This window comes from Portunus trituberculatus, chromosome 35, assembly GCF_017591435.1.
Source record: "Portunus trituberculatus isolate SZX2019 chromosome 35, ASM1759143v1, whole genome shotgun sequence".
In the NCBI taxonomy this organism is placed as follows: domain Eukaryota; kingdom Metazoa; phylum Arthropoda; class Malacostraca; order Decapoda; family Portunidae; genus Portunus; species Portunus trituberculatus.
Genome location: NC_059289.1, coordinates 14,685,926 through 14,702,857, shown reverse-complemented (window position 1 = coordinate 14,702,857; position 16,932 = coordinate 14,685,926). Strand labels below are relative to the sequence as shown.

The window sequence follows — 16,932 nt, the reverse complement described above, 5'->3', positions numbered from 1 at the left end:
GAGCACACGCCACAACTGAGATACCAAAGCGTCCTTGCTGTATTCGACCTACCGCTCGTGTTATCTAATCGATTAATCATGCTTCACGTCAGACACATAAATCCTTTATCTAAAACCCCAAGACGAACAGCTCTCATCAGCCTAAAGTTGATACGACGCTACGCACGCCACCACCGCCACACTCGCCCTGCTCCCGCCGCTGTTTCCTTCATGCAGTTTTATTGATTCACTACATAAGACAACGCTGTTATGAAGTGCTTGCGTCTTGATGCTTTATCGCAGCCACCTTTACTTGTCCAGTCACCGAGATGGATCAAGGGGCATCTATATTCATTTTTTTATTTATTTATTTATTCATTTATTCATCATGAGCATGTGTCTCTCTAGTCGGGATGTGAGAAGCGGGTAAAGGAATAAAAAGAGAAGAAACAAAGAAAGTGACAAGAAAAGATATGCAGGAGAAAGGAAAGAAAAGAATAAAAGAAGATATAAGAAGCGACAAGAACGAGATATAAGAGGAAGAAAAGATGTATAAAAGGAAGAGGACAAAGAAAGCGACAAGTAAATTATAGAAGACAAGAAGAAAATGAACAGAAAAGGAAGAGAATATAAAAAAAGTAACATACATGAGATACAATAAGATAAAAACACAAAAATAGAAGAAGAAGGTGATAACACATAAAACAACAAAGAAACGATAGTGTGAACAATGAACGAATGATAACAATACAAAAAAAAAAAATGCGTCTGAATAAAAATAGGAAATCTTAGATGAAAAAGAAATCGAAAGGAGAGGAAGTAAACACGAAGCAGTATAATTAAAATAAAGAGAGATATATTCAACAGCACGAGAACAAAAGAAAAACATAAGAAGAACATAACAAAGCCCAAACATAAGCGCCACTCGGATAACCTTACGTCGCATATCGCTAAGTTTATACAAGAGACATGAGGGCACATTTAACACATCCCATTAGAAGCACAGTAATATATGTACACACACACAACCTTTGGAGTCGTCGCCCTTAATCAAGAAGACATGGCAAGGCATAATATATAAGCCCGGTAAAACCAACCCGAGTGACACCATCTGGCGCGCCAATCTGAACTCTTTTATCGATGGCAGAGGAGAAACTACCGCTGCTTTATCTACAACACCCGTAAAGCTTCGGTCTGGGCAGGTGCTCGACCCTTACCAGGAACATTATAAACCAGAGCCTCTTACTATAACTAACTAGCGCTCTTTCTTCTGCAGCAGCGGCGGAGAGGACCCCACGCCCGAAGATGCGAAGAGAAAAAGGATTGATTAATAAGTGAATATGAAGACTGAAGACCAAAGGAGGGAGAGAAAGAGGATATGAAAGAACATTAAGGACGAGGTCACCGAGATGATGCAAGCACTGAAGAACCATACCACTACTTGACCTCCTCCTTCTCCTTGTTCTCCTTCTCTTCTTCCTCGTCTTCCTTCTCCCCAATATTCATACAAGGCTAATTTCAGCTCCTCGCGTCCTCACACTGCGCCTCGCTAGTGCCAACCCTTCTTCAGCCTCGGAAAAAAGGAGGTAGACAGCATGATACTCCCTGTTCCTGCTACAAAGGAATTAATGGCACTGCGGGTTCTGGCACAGCGTGGCACAGAGAAAAGAGCGCCGCAGCATCCGGCCGCCAGCACTTCACTGTCCCACTAATTCATCTCGGTGGACTGGCGGGAGAGGGCTGCTCCTGGCCCCACTCGGTACATTATCCGTCACCTCCTCCCGCCTCGCCATCTTCCTAATCCCCAGCTACGCCTCCCATTCCCCTTACTAATCTCCCCTCCTACCCCCCTACCCGATGACACCAGTGCTCCCAGGCCCACAAGAGGGAAACTTTTATTTATCATCCTGAGAAGAAAACATCACAAACCCCGAGCACCATCATCTCGAAAAAAAAAAAGCATGATTTGGGGCACAATGAAGTGAGGGGACAGAGGGGTTGGGCGGCTGACTCGGGTCCTTCCCTCAAGTGACGTTATCATCGATAAAACCATTTTCCATAACTCCTCGTCGTCTTTGCTTGCCTCTCGCACCTTTTGCCCGCCCACCACCACTGTACACAACACCCCGGGAGAGGCCACCTGGCAGAAAGTTCATAGTTACCACATGAAGATTGCAAAGAAATCACGCTCTTCCTCAAAGTTACGGTCTTAAATAAAACACCAACGCGTACTTCATATTGAATATTCGGAAAGGTTGCTGAGGCGGCGCCACTGAGGAGAAACCTTAGGCAACCCCGCACGCCTGCGAATACCAGCCCTCTCGACTTCCTCTTTTAGTTTATGAATCTGATCTCTCCCTCCCTCGTCCCAATCACTGCTCAGAGCTTAATTACTCCGCCCAGGGATCATCTCGGGACGCATACGCATCCCTGCCAAGGGTCGACAGCGGCGGCGCCTCCCACTGGCCGCCGCCGGGATCACCGTCCGAGGATTCGCATCATAATCCTGAGAGTCGATGCGCGAAAGAGATATGACTCCAGTGAATAATAGAGGGAGGACGCGCGCCCTTCAACCCGCGCCCACAAACACCCTAAAATCCGTGTCTCCGAACTCCTTCCCCCAACCCTCCCGCCAGCAGCCATTTCCGGGAGGAATTTTGAAAGTCTTCCACTAATAGAGGAGAGGAGAGTAAGAAGCGGAACCTCCCGAATCCATTATGAACCAAGAAAGAGTGAGAATTATCGTGACCCAGCATCGCGCGTCGTCCTCTTTGCGGTGGCAGTGCTGTTGTCATGCCAACACAAATGTTATTAGCCCCAGCTCTTTAAAATGGCCGGGATCCGAGGCGAGTTACCCCCGTAGAGTTCTCAGCGACGCGACTGGTTGGCGGAGGAAGGAAGAGCGAGAAGGGAAGAGATGGCAGGAAGGACGCACGAGAGAGAGAGAGAGAGAGAGAGAGAGAGAGAGAGAGAGAGAGAGAGAGAGAGAGAGAGAGAGAGAGAGAGAGAGAGAGAGAGAGAGAGAGCAAACCTAAGACCGCCACACTAATAAACACACACACACACACACACACACACACACACACACACACACACACACACAGCGCTTGAATAGCAAGGCACCGCTGAACAAATGGACGTAGCGACTTTACAAAGGGTAAATAACAGCAAGTGGAATACCAAACTGCCTGCGAACCATCGGCGGGACGGCTGCTGGTTGTTAGATCGAAAAGTTGATATCAACGCTTAGGGAAAGTCGACACTACAAGTCAGCAAAGTTTGGAGCAGAGTCATAAAACGTGTTCTGAACGGTAATGGCAGCAGTGGTGAGAGTAAGAGAGAGCCGAGCGTACAGAGAGAGAGAGAGAGAGAGAGAGAGAGAGAGAGAGAGAGAGAGAGAGAGAGAGAGAGAGAGAGAGAGAGAGAGAGGAACCTGGAAATTAAGTGTAGATAGAAGGCAGGCAAGGACTAGAGGACGAGGAGCAGGAGAAGGTAACAGACATCACCAATGATAATTATAATGACGCAGGCCCGGTAATTATTCTATGGCGTGTCATTAGCGTTCGTGGTGACCTTGTGTGTCTTCCTCCCTATCCCTCCTCTTCCTCCTCCTCTCCTTCGCCTTTCAGTCTACTCTTTCTTCTCTCCTTCCGCTTGTTCATTCCCTATTTCTTTTTCCCACGAAGTTTTTTTCTCCGAAGCATTTTCTACGAACTGAAATTGTGCTTCTAGAAATATATAAGTACTGTGATGTAACGTGGTGTGTGTGTGTGTGTGTGTGTGTGTGTGTGTGTGTGTGTGTGTGTGTGTGTGTGTGTGTGTGTGTGTGTGTGTGCCGCCACCTTAACGCCGATGTTGTTATATATAGAGAGAGAGAGAGAGAGAGAGAGAGAGAGAGAGAGAGAGAGAGAGAGAGAGAGAGAGAGAGAGAGAGAGAGAGGAGGGAGGGAAGCTATAGGAACGACGTGGAAGAGATTGAGGCGGATAAGAACAATCAAGAGAGGGTGAAGGGAAGGGAAAGATGAAAGAGGAGTAAAGAGAGAGAGGAATAAATATCACACGAGAGAGAGAGAGAGAGAGAGAGAGAGAGAGAGAGAGAGAGAGAGAGAGAGAGAGAGAGAGAGAGAGAGAGAGAGAGAGAGAGAGAGAATGAATTACACGCGATATATATAGACCGGAGGCAGGGAGGGAGAGAGTTACGGGAAGAAGGGAGGAAAGGAGAGAAGAGAGAAGAAGAAGAGGAGGAAGGTTAGTGATGACCAATATTTGTGGGAAACTGTTGAGAGAATTTGAAGTTCCCTGTGTGTGTGTGTGTGTGTGTGTGTCACTAGAACACATGAGCAACAGGCCATCTCTTCTTAACACACACACACACACACTCATACACACCAATATAAACCTTACGATTCATTCCCCCTTCCCTTGTCCTCTCTTCCCTTCGCTTGTTACACCTTCCTTCAGCCTTCTCCCTTCTCCCTCTTTCCTCCATCCCTACCTGGCCTTCTCCCTCTCTCTCTCTCTCTTCCTTTCTCCCCCCATATGGTCTTATCCCGTGCCTCTCCCTCCCTCTGTCCCTCTCTCCCTTCGTAATCCTCGGTCTCCCTCCTCCCTGCCCTCTCTAGGTAATCAGGAGAGTAAATGCCTAGGTGTCGTTTAACCCTATCTACTGCCTACCACGACAACAACTACTACTACTACTATCACTACTACTACTACTACTATTCCTGACCTACCGCACGACTTAGCTCTTTGTTTACCTTCAAGATCACCATTATTATTATTATAGGTTCACCGTTGTGACCACCACCTCGCTCACCATCACCACTCCCGCCACCGCTACGCCTCAGCCTTCACTATTACCGCTACTTGTGCCTTAATGCTCTTATTTGGTGTTCAGTGTCAATACTTGATAGGTTTTGCTCCCTGATTATTCTTACTCTTATTCTCTCTCTCTCTCTCTCTCTCAGTATCTAGAGAGAGAGAGAGAGAGAGAGAGAGAGAGAGAGAGAGAGAGAGAGAGAGAGAGAGAGTAATGTATTGAAGCCATCGTGACGTCACACACAATTTGCTGCGTCACATACTCTCTCTCTCTTTCTTTCTCCCTCCCTCTCCCTCTGCAGCTGTTGTTGGTGACGTCACGCTCTTCGGTGATGTCACAGAGGTATCAGCCAATCACAAGCGAGCACACACCACCAACCCTTCCCGTGTCAACGTCACCACACACACGAGAAACAATGGACTTGATTCTGCTCTAACTTATTTTTTTCATGTCTAACCTTGTCCGTATTATTATTAGTGCCATTATTATCATTATTATTATTACTATTATTATTATTGTTATTATTGTTGTTGTTGTTGTTGTTATTGTTGTTGTTACCATTATTTCCTTTATTAGCATTGTGTGTTGTTGTTTTTGTGTGTGTGTGATTTACAGCCTTTTGATATTTGTGAGTGTGTGTGTGTGTGTGTGTGTGTGTGTGTGTGTGTGTGTGTGTGTGTGTGTGTGTGTGCATTTACCGGTATGAATAACGATAACTATAAATGACATTGCCCATTACTATTACTCTTATAATTCTATCAAAGCATCTCGAGGCAGACAATCAATCAATCACTATCTGAACACACACACACACACACACACACACACACACACACACATTTCCTATTCATTAAATAACACAAACCAGGATGTTTAGTGATCATAGAGAGAGAGAGAGAGAGAGAGAGAGTGCCTGACATCCTCCTCCTTCCTCCTCCTCGCCCACATGGAACACCGCCCGCCGCGCCTCAGTTAAGTATAGGGTAGATAAAAATATACAAACTTTACAAAGCGTTTATCTTTTGCTTTGGGCGGATGAAAGGCTTCCGGCTCGACTCCAGCGCGAATGGATACAACGATACTTCGGCGAATATGCAAATGTGCCTCGTCTTAAATGTTGTTGATGCTAGAAAAAAAAAAGAGAAAGAAAAGCTACGATGGTAAACTATTACGATGGTGGTGGTGGTGGTGGTGGCGGTTGTGGTGGTAGTGGTGGTGGTATTAGCATTATTATAAGTAGTGGTAGTAGTAGTTGTAGTAGTGGTAATAACAAAAATAATAATAATAATATTAACAGTATTAAATATAATAATAACAATAATAACAACAACAACTGATGTCATTGTATTATATTCTGTGGCTCTTTCAATTTTTTTGTACGTACTTTCCCTCGTGCCGATGTTGCCTCACAGTTGTTACACTTTCCAGATGCCTGTTTCTACACACACACACACACACACACACACACACACACACACACACACACACACACACTGTAATCACTGCAAAAAGAGGACTGTCGCTATAAGAAAGTCACGTGCACAGTATCGTAAACGCCCTATCATGCACACACTCCGTCATGTGCACGCACTCGTCGCGTCGCAGGAAAATGTTAAAGTTGTACGAGGACCAAAACTATGTAGGCAGATGATACATTTTTGCCGCAGATTTACAGGTGAAGTAGACAGCGGAGGCGGGAAAGGTTTGGGGAAAGAAGAAGGACGAGGAATGAAGGAAGAAAACGTGAGAGGAGAAAGAGAAGGAAGGTGTGTTGCTGAGGAAAGGAGTGAAGAGGAAAGGATACAGGGAAAGTGAAGGGAAGAGGAACTTTTGAAGGAAAGGAAGGACGAGGTGAGAACAAGTTACCATCGCTCTCTTTACTCTATCTGACGCCAAGGAAAAGGAGGAAGGTGCAGGAAAGCATCCTTAACGAAGTGTCTGGTGCTCCTCCTCCCCCCCTCCCCTCTCCGTGAGTCAGGTACAGCACCACATCAGTCACGACGGAGGAAGGCAAAAGAATAAACGAAAGCTTATTAAATCCAAACTGGACGGAGGAAGAAACTCGCTGGTGGTTAGAGTTTAATGTGCAACTCTCATGCGACCAAATAATTGAGAGCCAACACATGGCGACCACCGAGGCACTCCCGCCCTTGCGTCCGGGGGCGGTAAGTCTCGGTCATGCATGCGCTGCTTCGCCTCAAAAAAAGGAAACGGATTCGTAGAACAGTTTTGCTAACAGGAAGCACGACGATACATTACAAGACTTATTAGATCCACGAGTCTAACTTCGAAATACAACTTCAATGACCACTATTTTTTGGGGAAAAGTTGTCATCCTTCCTCGAAAAATGACGGCAAAGCATTTAAGAGAACGAAAAAATCAATTACTTCTCTTAGAAATCAGGTTACAGCCCTCTGTCTGATTTCAATAATGAGACACCGGAGAGGAAAAAGGGAGACGTGCACCGACTGCCAAGAGCGGGAATTCTTGGAGGTAATGCGCGGCGGGAGGACAAAAATTATGCACTTGCGAAACAATACACGTCACCTGGACAGGAAGCCTCAAACCTCTCGTTAATTCCTTGTTGGGTTTCCAACAATTATTATGGTTTGAATTATGTTCGTCGCGAGGGAGAAACGCCTTTATATTCTCCCCACATGTGTGTCATGCCGCCGCCATATGGTCGTATTCCTGTGTTATCAGGCATGAGGCAACATGGCAGGTATTGATAAGAAAGGGTATGCATGCATGCTTATTGTGATCATGATGTATGCATGACCACGCACACAATGTACACACACACTAATAAGCTTGCATATAAATAAAGCGTAAGCGAAAATACGCACGCACTGAACACTCACACGCACACGCACACACACACACACACACACACACACACACACACACGGAACCAGGCACCCCATCACACACACACACACATACATACAAACATAAGACAGAATAATGACTATATCATCAGACCACCAACAGTCAAACAAACAAACCAGAAAAAAAGACAAGAGAAAGATGAAGAAATTACGGCCACACAAAAAACGGAGAAAAGAGGAAGGAAAACGGAAGAAGGGCAGGTAATAAAAAGAAAGGGACGATTACCCAACAGAAAAAAAAGTATGACAGGTAAGTATTGCATCACCTGAGTAACCTGTAATCCATAATCCACCTTATGCTGACTCGATCCTCAGTGATTCCCCGACGATCACACTGAGACTAAGGTATTTGTTCCTCGACATGCACCTTGGAAAAACCACTCATCAGGTGAAGCCAAGGACGCAATCAGGTCAGATAGCGATTCCACGTGATCACCAATATGTGTCTTGTAAATGCCAGTGGTGTGTGTTTTTACATCACTTGCGTTTTAATGTTTTTCGAAGACGAGGCGAAAAATGTGGAAAAAATGACAAAACGCGAGGGGAAATTACTAAGGAGTGAAGTAATGAATAATTTACATGCTTTACCGCTTTTAAATGTGGTTTTCTAAAGGAGATGATTAATGATAAATAAACTTAAAGAAGAAAAGGCATGAAAAGTAATTTGGTGACGAATACATTTTTGAACTAAATTATATCTTCAACTGTTCGTCAGTGTGGTTTCTCAAGACTATAAGAAAATTACTCAAGAAAAAATACATGATACAAAAATGAGACAGAAAAACTATCAGGTGGTATTTGAAAGTGTTACCAGAAGGAGTAATAAAAAGAAACCTAAATCGGAATAATATAAGCATTTACCGAGTGAGCTTCTTTTACACTCAGTGAGAAATTAAATGAACACATGCGAAAAAAAAGCAAAAAAAAAGAAAAATAACATCAATTCTCTACACAAAAAAAATCACATGATATGAAATAATAAAAATATAGATAAATAAGTGAAAAGTATGAGATAATCTGAGGCATCTAAGAGTGAATGACGTGCGTGGAAAGATGTTTCGCAAGATAGCAATGCTTTTTTGTGCCTCTCATCTTACTTCCGTCATTATCCTTCCTGGAGACTTACGCGTGAAAAATAATCAAAAAAAAAATCAAGAAAAGAAGAAGATTAGTTGCCTATCATTAATTGCAACTTTTTCTCATCATTATTTAATCAAGAAGTGATATTTAACAGATATCTGAGAGAGAGAGAGAGAGAGAGAGAGAGAGAGAGAGAGAGAGAGAGAGAGAGAGAGAGAGAGAGAGAGAGAGAGAGAGAGAGAGAGAGAGAGAGAGAGAGAGAGAGTCAAGGGAGTAAGAAAAAAGGTATTAGCTGAAGGTAAGACAAAGTAAGGTGCAGGAAAGAGGTGAAGCTTAAGGATGGGCGAGGAAAGATGGAAAAAAAAGGAAGGTAGGAAGCATAAAAGGGAAGAAGGAAGGAGAGAGGAGGAGGAGGAGGAGGAGGAGGAGGAGGAGGAGGAGGAGGAGGAGGAGGAGGAGGAGGAGGAGGAGGAGGAGGAGGAGGAGGAGGAAGAGGGCAGGTATGTTTCTTATCGTGAAACTATAGTAGACAATGATGAAAAAAGAGACAAAAAGAACGAAGAAAGAAGGCAATATAATGAACCATGAGAGAGAGAGAGAGAGAGAGAGAGAGAGAGAGAGAGAGAGAGAGAGAGAGAGAGAGAGAGAGAGAGAGAGAGAGAGAGAGAGAGAGAGAATAGACAAAAGGCAGAACACCAAGTTTTGAGAGAATGAAAGAGGAGCACACGAATAGACAAAGATGTGAGAGAAAGAAAAAGGAAAGGAGGAGGAGGAAGAGGAGGAAGATAGAGCGAGATGCGAGGAGAGATGAAAAAGGAAGGGACTGATAGAAGGGAACACTGAAGGTATGAGATGAGAAGAAAGAGCGAGGATGGAAACGTGTGTGTGTGTGTGTGTGTGTGTGTGTGTGTGTGTATACCACCGACCGTCACCTCATGGGCGGGAGGGGTGGTCAAGCAGGTAAGGAAGGTGGTCGATCTGCCCGAATGACTTATCCCTTGCCCTCACCTGCGCTCCGCCCTAGAAACAGTACAACACCAGACACGCCCCACGCCACGACACTGCCCCGTCGCTGCCACTGTTCCGCATGCACTAGACTACAGCTCGTATTCCTAAACACTTCTGCGCTTCACCTCTACTATTTTTAAGAGGGTTTATCTAAATTTACATGAATTTTCAAGTTTCTTTACGTTCCTAGCGGCAAAATAACAAGGTTTCTACATTATTAGCTGGAGAAACACTCTTGAAATCTCCTCTAATCATCTCTGTGAGCTTGGAAAATAGTCGTGGTGAGAGAGGAAAGCGTTTCTGAATACGGGCCTATAGCACTCCTTCAGAGGTGCAATAGATCACAAGACCCCAGTGATGGTATAGCGATTTAGTTTGACAGATTGAGTTTGCTGCATAAGTATGATCTCTCCTAATGAATATATATCTTGGTTTCTTCGATTTTCAGTGCTACTGGGCATAAATATAAAGGTTAAGCAAATTATACAACGCCAATGATGGAGTTCTAAACATAAATACAAGTTATCCTTCAACACGCTGGCTAAATACGATGCATCTACAATTATGACAAGGGAGGGGGGGAAAAACGTACTAAACAACTGCAGAACCTTTAATTAGAAAAATCAACATCACACACACACACACACACACACACACACATCTGGGAAAGAATAAAAAGTAAAGAGGAACTTATGATAAACTGAGAAAAAAGAAAGCAAAAGAAAAAAAGAAAAAAACAAGTGTGGCGAGCAACAGAAGTGAAGGGGGAAAAAATAAGGAGAGACGCGGAACCAAGGAAAGGAAGAGGAAGAAGGAAGGGCAGGAGAGGAGGAGGAGGAGGAGGAGGAGGAGGAGGAGGAGGAGGAGGAGGAGGAGGAGGAGGAGGAGGAGGAGGAGGGAGCAGTGAGGGACAGGCAGTAGAGGCAACCACCCCGCCAAGCTAAGGTCGGCCACACTGCGAAGGAAGAGAAGAGGGAAATCCTACCGCGACTCCGTCAAGTTGGAGTTTATAACGCTGTAAAAATGCCTTACTGGAGGGTTTGTCTGTTGCATGCTAAGCCACCGCCCTCACACACACACACACACACACACACACACACACACACACACACACCCTTCCTGCCCCCATGCCCTCCCCTCCCTATCTTCCATCACGAGCGTACACACACACACACACACACACACACACACACACACACACACACACACACACACGCACACTGAACCTACACGCGTACATAAACATTTAAGGGTACACACACACACACACACACACACACACACACACACACACACACACAAAGCTAGCAACATGTACGCATGCACTCGCACACATATCTGAGTCATAATTAATATTTCCTTCGCACACACACAGACAATGACATCACAGAACCAGCATGCAAGACACAATCACTAAGCAAGATAAGAAAGATAAGAAAATGAGTCACTCGTGTCGATGAAATTGTTAACACAGGAAGCAGTAGGAGAGGAAGTACTGTGAAGGAGGGAGAGCAAAATAACGAAACAAAACAAGACCAAGCGAAAAGGAACATTCCAGCCCGCGTAACAAGAAACGGTAGACTTTTCACGTAAAATCCAAATTGCCTCGTGAAGCTTATGAGCGCTGCTGGACCCGAAGTTCCGAAGTAAAGACTGGAACTCCGACAAACACGGCAGCACCAACGATTTCTGCTGCTCCACTGAGAAATTTTACATTAAAGAAAATTTTCCAAACATGGCCCTAACCTTTACGGCCTCAGCAACTCGGAGGGGGGAAAAAACACACGAGTAAAAGGCTCTAGAAAATAATACATACTTTCGAAACAAGTTTTATCATGAGCAGTGAAGTCAAGAAGCGCAGTGGCCAGTGTCTTCTGCCTGAAAGTGTGCTTAAGGGGGGAAGGTCGGGGCGGACAGGGAGAAGGGAGGGCAGGTTGGATGAGGCTGGCACAAAAGCCCGGTTTCTTGGACGTGTTTGCTCTCGTACAAAGAACGTGTCAGTAAGAAGCCTACGCAGTCGCCCTTCCCGACGGACAGAGTTACAAGGGAAGGGAAGGTTAAGTGCAAAAATAGTTGAATCGATCCACATCACAGATAAAGACACGGTTTCTTAATGCATGTACCTGGATGTACCTGAACTCGAGTTAGTTGGCGGGATGGAATGAATTATTTACAAGGCAACTAGTTAACTGGAAGACACATAAAGGCAAGGCATGAATAACCCATTCCCAAGCCCCATTTAAAAGTGGAGTTTAATCAGAATTGTGATGAATATCATGAATGTCTGTGATGGTAAGAATAATTCTAAGTCTACTTCACCCACTGAACGAGAAAGGATAAGACCTAAAAAAATTGTGCCACATCTCTCTTGTTACTCGAACATAACAAGCAATAGAACACTGTGAACTGAGTTCTTCACTAAACGATTATGACGATAGTGACTTTCTTTTCTAAACATCAAAAAGATTAAGATATATTCCTTTGCGTTGAACAGATGAACACTTTTATTTTTATATCACATAATATGCTCGACACAAAACCAAAAATGAACAATCAGTGTAAAGCCATCTCACCGCGTACAATATCTCTCAGTGTTATGCGTGGATTACTGCTTTGTGCTCATACTTACTGATGTCACTTCTTAGCATTTCTTAGTAAACAAGAGTCATGGGCGTGGAAGGTATTCTTATCCTGTAATGGCTTGTTTGTCATTTGCAATACTTTAGAACGAAAGGAATGACGTTTGAAGAAGCACAAAAATATTTAATTTCTTTCTACCTTTCGTTGTGGGTTCAGAGAACAGCTTGACATGTCAGATCAGCAGAACGTGTAACTCAAAACAGAACACCAGTTAGGTGAGTACTTGTCAACACACATTCACATTCACAATAAAAAAATATCTTAACGTTACCTTCCCACTCAAACCTCGGTGGTGAACATAGCTACAGCAAGTCAAGTGCCACTCAATTTAACACAAATACCAAGATGGAGGACCACTGTTTTAGATCAATCACAGTTCGCACGCACTGCTATCCACTCTACACCAAGCATCTTAAGGTAAACATTCACAACATGGAGTAAAGGTGGCATAGCTTAATGTATTCCCATAGGGACTCAGTGAGATATGCTGCACCGCCCTCTTATACACGGGATCTACGTGAGTGAGCCTGCTTGAGAGTAAGACACAGGGCGGGTCGCGTTTCCCTGTCACCGCCAGCCCCGACATAGCCACAAACATGAACTGTCACACGCCACGACCAAGTTTGTGCTGGTGGTCACCCCAACTCCTGCTGAGCGTGTGGAGCAACGGCGAGGGACAGCAGCATTTTGCCCACCTACATCACTACCACCATCATCACTATATTGTGTTCACTTCCACCACAACCACATTTCAGCAAAGAAGAGTATAATAACATGATTAAACGCGTTATCCAAAATATTATGTTTGTTTTTGACACAGTGGTTATGATACTAACCACGAAGGATAATTATTCAGTACTGATAACATGCTATGGCAGTAACAGTTGCACATCCCTCACGAGCCTGCAGCGTCACTTCGTCCACAACACTCAGCAGGGAATCACCCTACGGGTAGATCTAATAAAAAAAAATTCTGGCACCCCTGTAGTGTCCTCGCTGTCCCGGGAACCCACTGCGGCTTCTGACACGAGGCTCATAAACACCGACTATTATCACTGGCGACTCTTATTTGCATGTACGGGCTGGGGTGGGAGGAGTGGGCTAGAGGGTCGGGCGAGGGGCAGCTGGGCGGGGTGCGTGAGTGTGTGGTGTTTGTACACGCCAAGACAGGTTGGCACATCATCACCACCAGGCTCACCACTGCTGCTGCACTTGGCTACCTCCACACCATGACTTGTTTCTCACAACAGACATCACTCTGCCGCCTCCCAGGAATGCTTCAAATGAAAACATCGTGTTTGTGTGTTTATTTTTAACGTATTGAAATTTCGGGAAGGGCAATCTTCACTCACTAAATTAAGGATTGACATTAAGCAACTGATATAATAAATCTTATCGTATCACGCACCTCTCCCTATCAAGCCTGTAATCGCACGTATCTGAAGATAAAAAAAAAATGTAATGAAATAAGTGCACGTTTTCCTTGACGACTTCTCCATTACATAAAATGAACCAGCCAGGGAAATTCTCATTTTGTAGTCTGCAGTAAGCGTCTCTCCATTAGCTAATTACCACCAGCACTCTGCCTCTCCCGCTCAGACGAACACCACCACCATCCATCCCCTCAGGGCAGCCACTCGCCCTCCTGCTCACACACTCGCCTCCACGACACTCAAGACTCCAGCACGCGGCTGCCAGAGGACACAAGTTAGCCGTGAGCAGGAACACAGGCGGCCAGTTAGCGGAGAAGATCCGCCGACCAAGTTCCGGCCAAGGGTCCGAGCGAGTCCAGTTTGGCCGCCACAAAGTTTCCGGAGTTTGGGGGAAGTCAGTGGGCCCGACAGAAGGACCTCCATTGTGCCTCGCCCTCACGCCCTCACTACAGTTGTTTGTGTTTTGAGATAAATTACCGACAACTGATATTGCTGATGTTTTTTTTATGAGACAGAAAGTGATGATTCTGACGGGGCTAGTTTTTGACTTGCTAAGACGAGTTGCTGAATTTCGTTGAGTATCCATTGTAAGTTGATCTCCACTTGGCATTCGAGTTAAAAGTGTACTGTCTTTTCACACAGCATACATAAAAATATACAACCCACAAATAATCTTATGGGTTTGAAACTACGAACGTTGCTCACATCTTGTGGACAATGAATGAAGTACGAGGTCAGAGCTGTTGAGTAAAAAAACAAAGTCCAAACAAAACAATGTTGTGATATCACCGGGATGTGAAGTGAATGAACTTAAACGAGACTACGATGACAAACACCAAAAATTAAGTTTTCCACTTTTCTTTTGATAAATGATATCGTCTTTATTCACCGAGAATTCGCTGCGGGAGGAACACCGCCGCACAAAGTCGGGCTGGGATGGCACTGGCCCGCGCGCCGCCAGAGTTCAGCCTGGCGGTGGCCGCACCCGGCACTGTCACACTCCATCTTGTAAGTCCCAAAAAACTCAGACAACATTCAGTCTAAGTGCAGTGAGTGACGCTTACCTGAGGTCCACATCGTCCCTCGGCTGGCCGTGCCTCATGCTCGAGCAGCCGCTGGCCTGGGCACGTGAGCAGAACGCCCCCCTGCTGCTAACACTTGCTGGGCTGGTAGAAGGTAGTGTCGTCTTGATAGGTAAAGTGGGCCTGGCCCCCGTGCCCGGCCGTGCCACAGGGTAGGCTGCACGTGGTGCGGGCGTCACTAGCACCATGTGCCACAACACCACACTGAGCGGCTACATCCACCACTCCACATGCACAAGTATCACTAGCGTGGGACCTCCGTGGCCGCCACCCACCGTCTGCACATCGTAATGACGCCTCGGCGAGAATTAGTAGGTAAATGTGGCGGCGAGTATGCGCGGGCTGGCCCACCACCGCCACCTCCCCGCGGGGGCGCCCATATGGAAATGAGAGGCGCAAGGGGGAGGGGGAGGCGCGCCCCGCGACACTACACTGCTCCTCCGGCAGCACTGAACTCACAGCTGCCGCTTGCTCTCCTGGCCGACCACTGTTCGCGCTACTCTCACTGTGCTCCACACTGGCCACTCCACGTCTACTCTACAGTGTTCACAGCACGTTCCTCAGCGACGACCAGGCGCAGACTGTCATGCGGCCGCGACGAGCAACTGCGGCGGACTGGAGGCGGCGGCCCCGCTCCGACCCCGCTGCTAATTACCGCCGCGCCGACCAATGAGAGTCCGCGGCCCACCCCTGGCCCCGCCCCCTGCACCGCCCAGCCACGCCCCCTCAGCGGTATGCAAACGAGGCTCTTAGCGGGCGGCGACCATCACACCGTCACCGCCGCTGCCACTGTCGCACCAGAAGCCGCGACTGCTGCCACCACTGCCACCACCGGCCGACCACCCACCAAACTAACCCGGCAGCGCCTCGCACCGCACTTTACGGCACCATAAATCTCGACTTCTCCAGGGGCAACAGGCTCGGCGGCCACCTCACGCCCCCAGCACCACCTCCCGCACCTCCTCCTACGGCCCCAGACAGTGTGTCACACACCTTCGGGGGGCATCTCCACCTCCTCCACACTTATACTACCTCCTCTTTACTTTTTTTTTCTACGGTCCTTCCTCAAGATTCCTGTGGAGAGTCAGGGAAGGGAGGCTCGCACAAGTGGCGAATATCGCTCCACGGTTACTCCCAAGAATTTCTACATGTTTTCCTGCGTGTTCCACTGGTGTTCGTCTGCCAGGGAAGAGAAGACCCCGCCCCCGGACCGCCACCGCCGCCACCACACTCACTGCTCCTCACAGCAACACATTCTCTGAACCGCATCACTCAGTGAGAAATTTCATAAATCTGTAGTTGTGTTGTGCGCGGCGGTGTTTTGTGAATGAGCGGCGGGAGGCGGGCGGTGGTGGCGCTGTACCCGAGGCGAGTGTTCACCTCACACCTGGTGCGGGAGCAGCGCGGGTCGCCTGGCACCACAAACCTGCACTCTGGGTTTTACTTGGGGTCGTTCTGGCTGGCACTCTCCCTCGCTGGTTCAAAGATGTGACACGCTACCTTACGCAACACCCCCGTGGCCCCGCTGCCTCGTGTGTCAGGGGAAGGAACAGCCACTTCTCAGCTTTGCCTGATGTAACGCTGACGGGGGGTACATTTATATCTTCCACAATACTATAGTAAGATACATATGGGCTAGTTTTCGGAGGTGCCTTGAGATGCGTCAGTTGTAGGGAGCTGCAGTCACCTCGGTATCAGAGGCTGCCCAAGCCAATATCGTTAGAAATTAAGGCAGTACTAGAACAAAATTTACAATAATTGTTTTAATGTGACTTTTCGCGATGCCACTCAAATACCAGACGTAAAAGTTCTGCTTGCCTCTTAGCTTTTGAGGCTTTTCGATGGATTCTGGCATGATTACAGTAAGCTTTAACGGACTGAAGATTGAATGAATTATCATAAAATACTGTTGTCCCTCGTCTATCAGTGTTTAGAAAATTTATACAGGAATTATTATTTACAAATATTTAACATCTTGCGATAGTGATATAGTCAATGTTTA

The 16,932-nt window shown here is 46.3% G+C and overlaps 1 protein-coding gene across 7 annotated transcripts in view; it reads right to left on the bottom strand.

The window, feature by feature from the left end:
- Window positions 1-16,932, bottom strand: part of LOC123512923 (zinc finger homeobox protein 3-like) — a 146,744-nt gene that overhangs the window by 26,706 nt on the left and 103,106 nt on the right. For 5 of the 7 annotated variants that reach the window (XM_045269587.1, XM_045269590.1, XM_045269591.1 and 2 more), the window contains exon 1: window positions 14,913-15,527. The exons of the other annotated variants lie outside the window; for them this stretch is intronic. The gene's annotated coding sequence lies outside the window, so the exon portion shown is untranslated. Of the gene's footprint in view, window positions 1-14,912; window positions 15,528-16,932 lie in introns of those variants that run through there. 7 annotated transcript variants of the gene reach the window in all.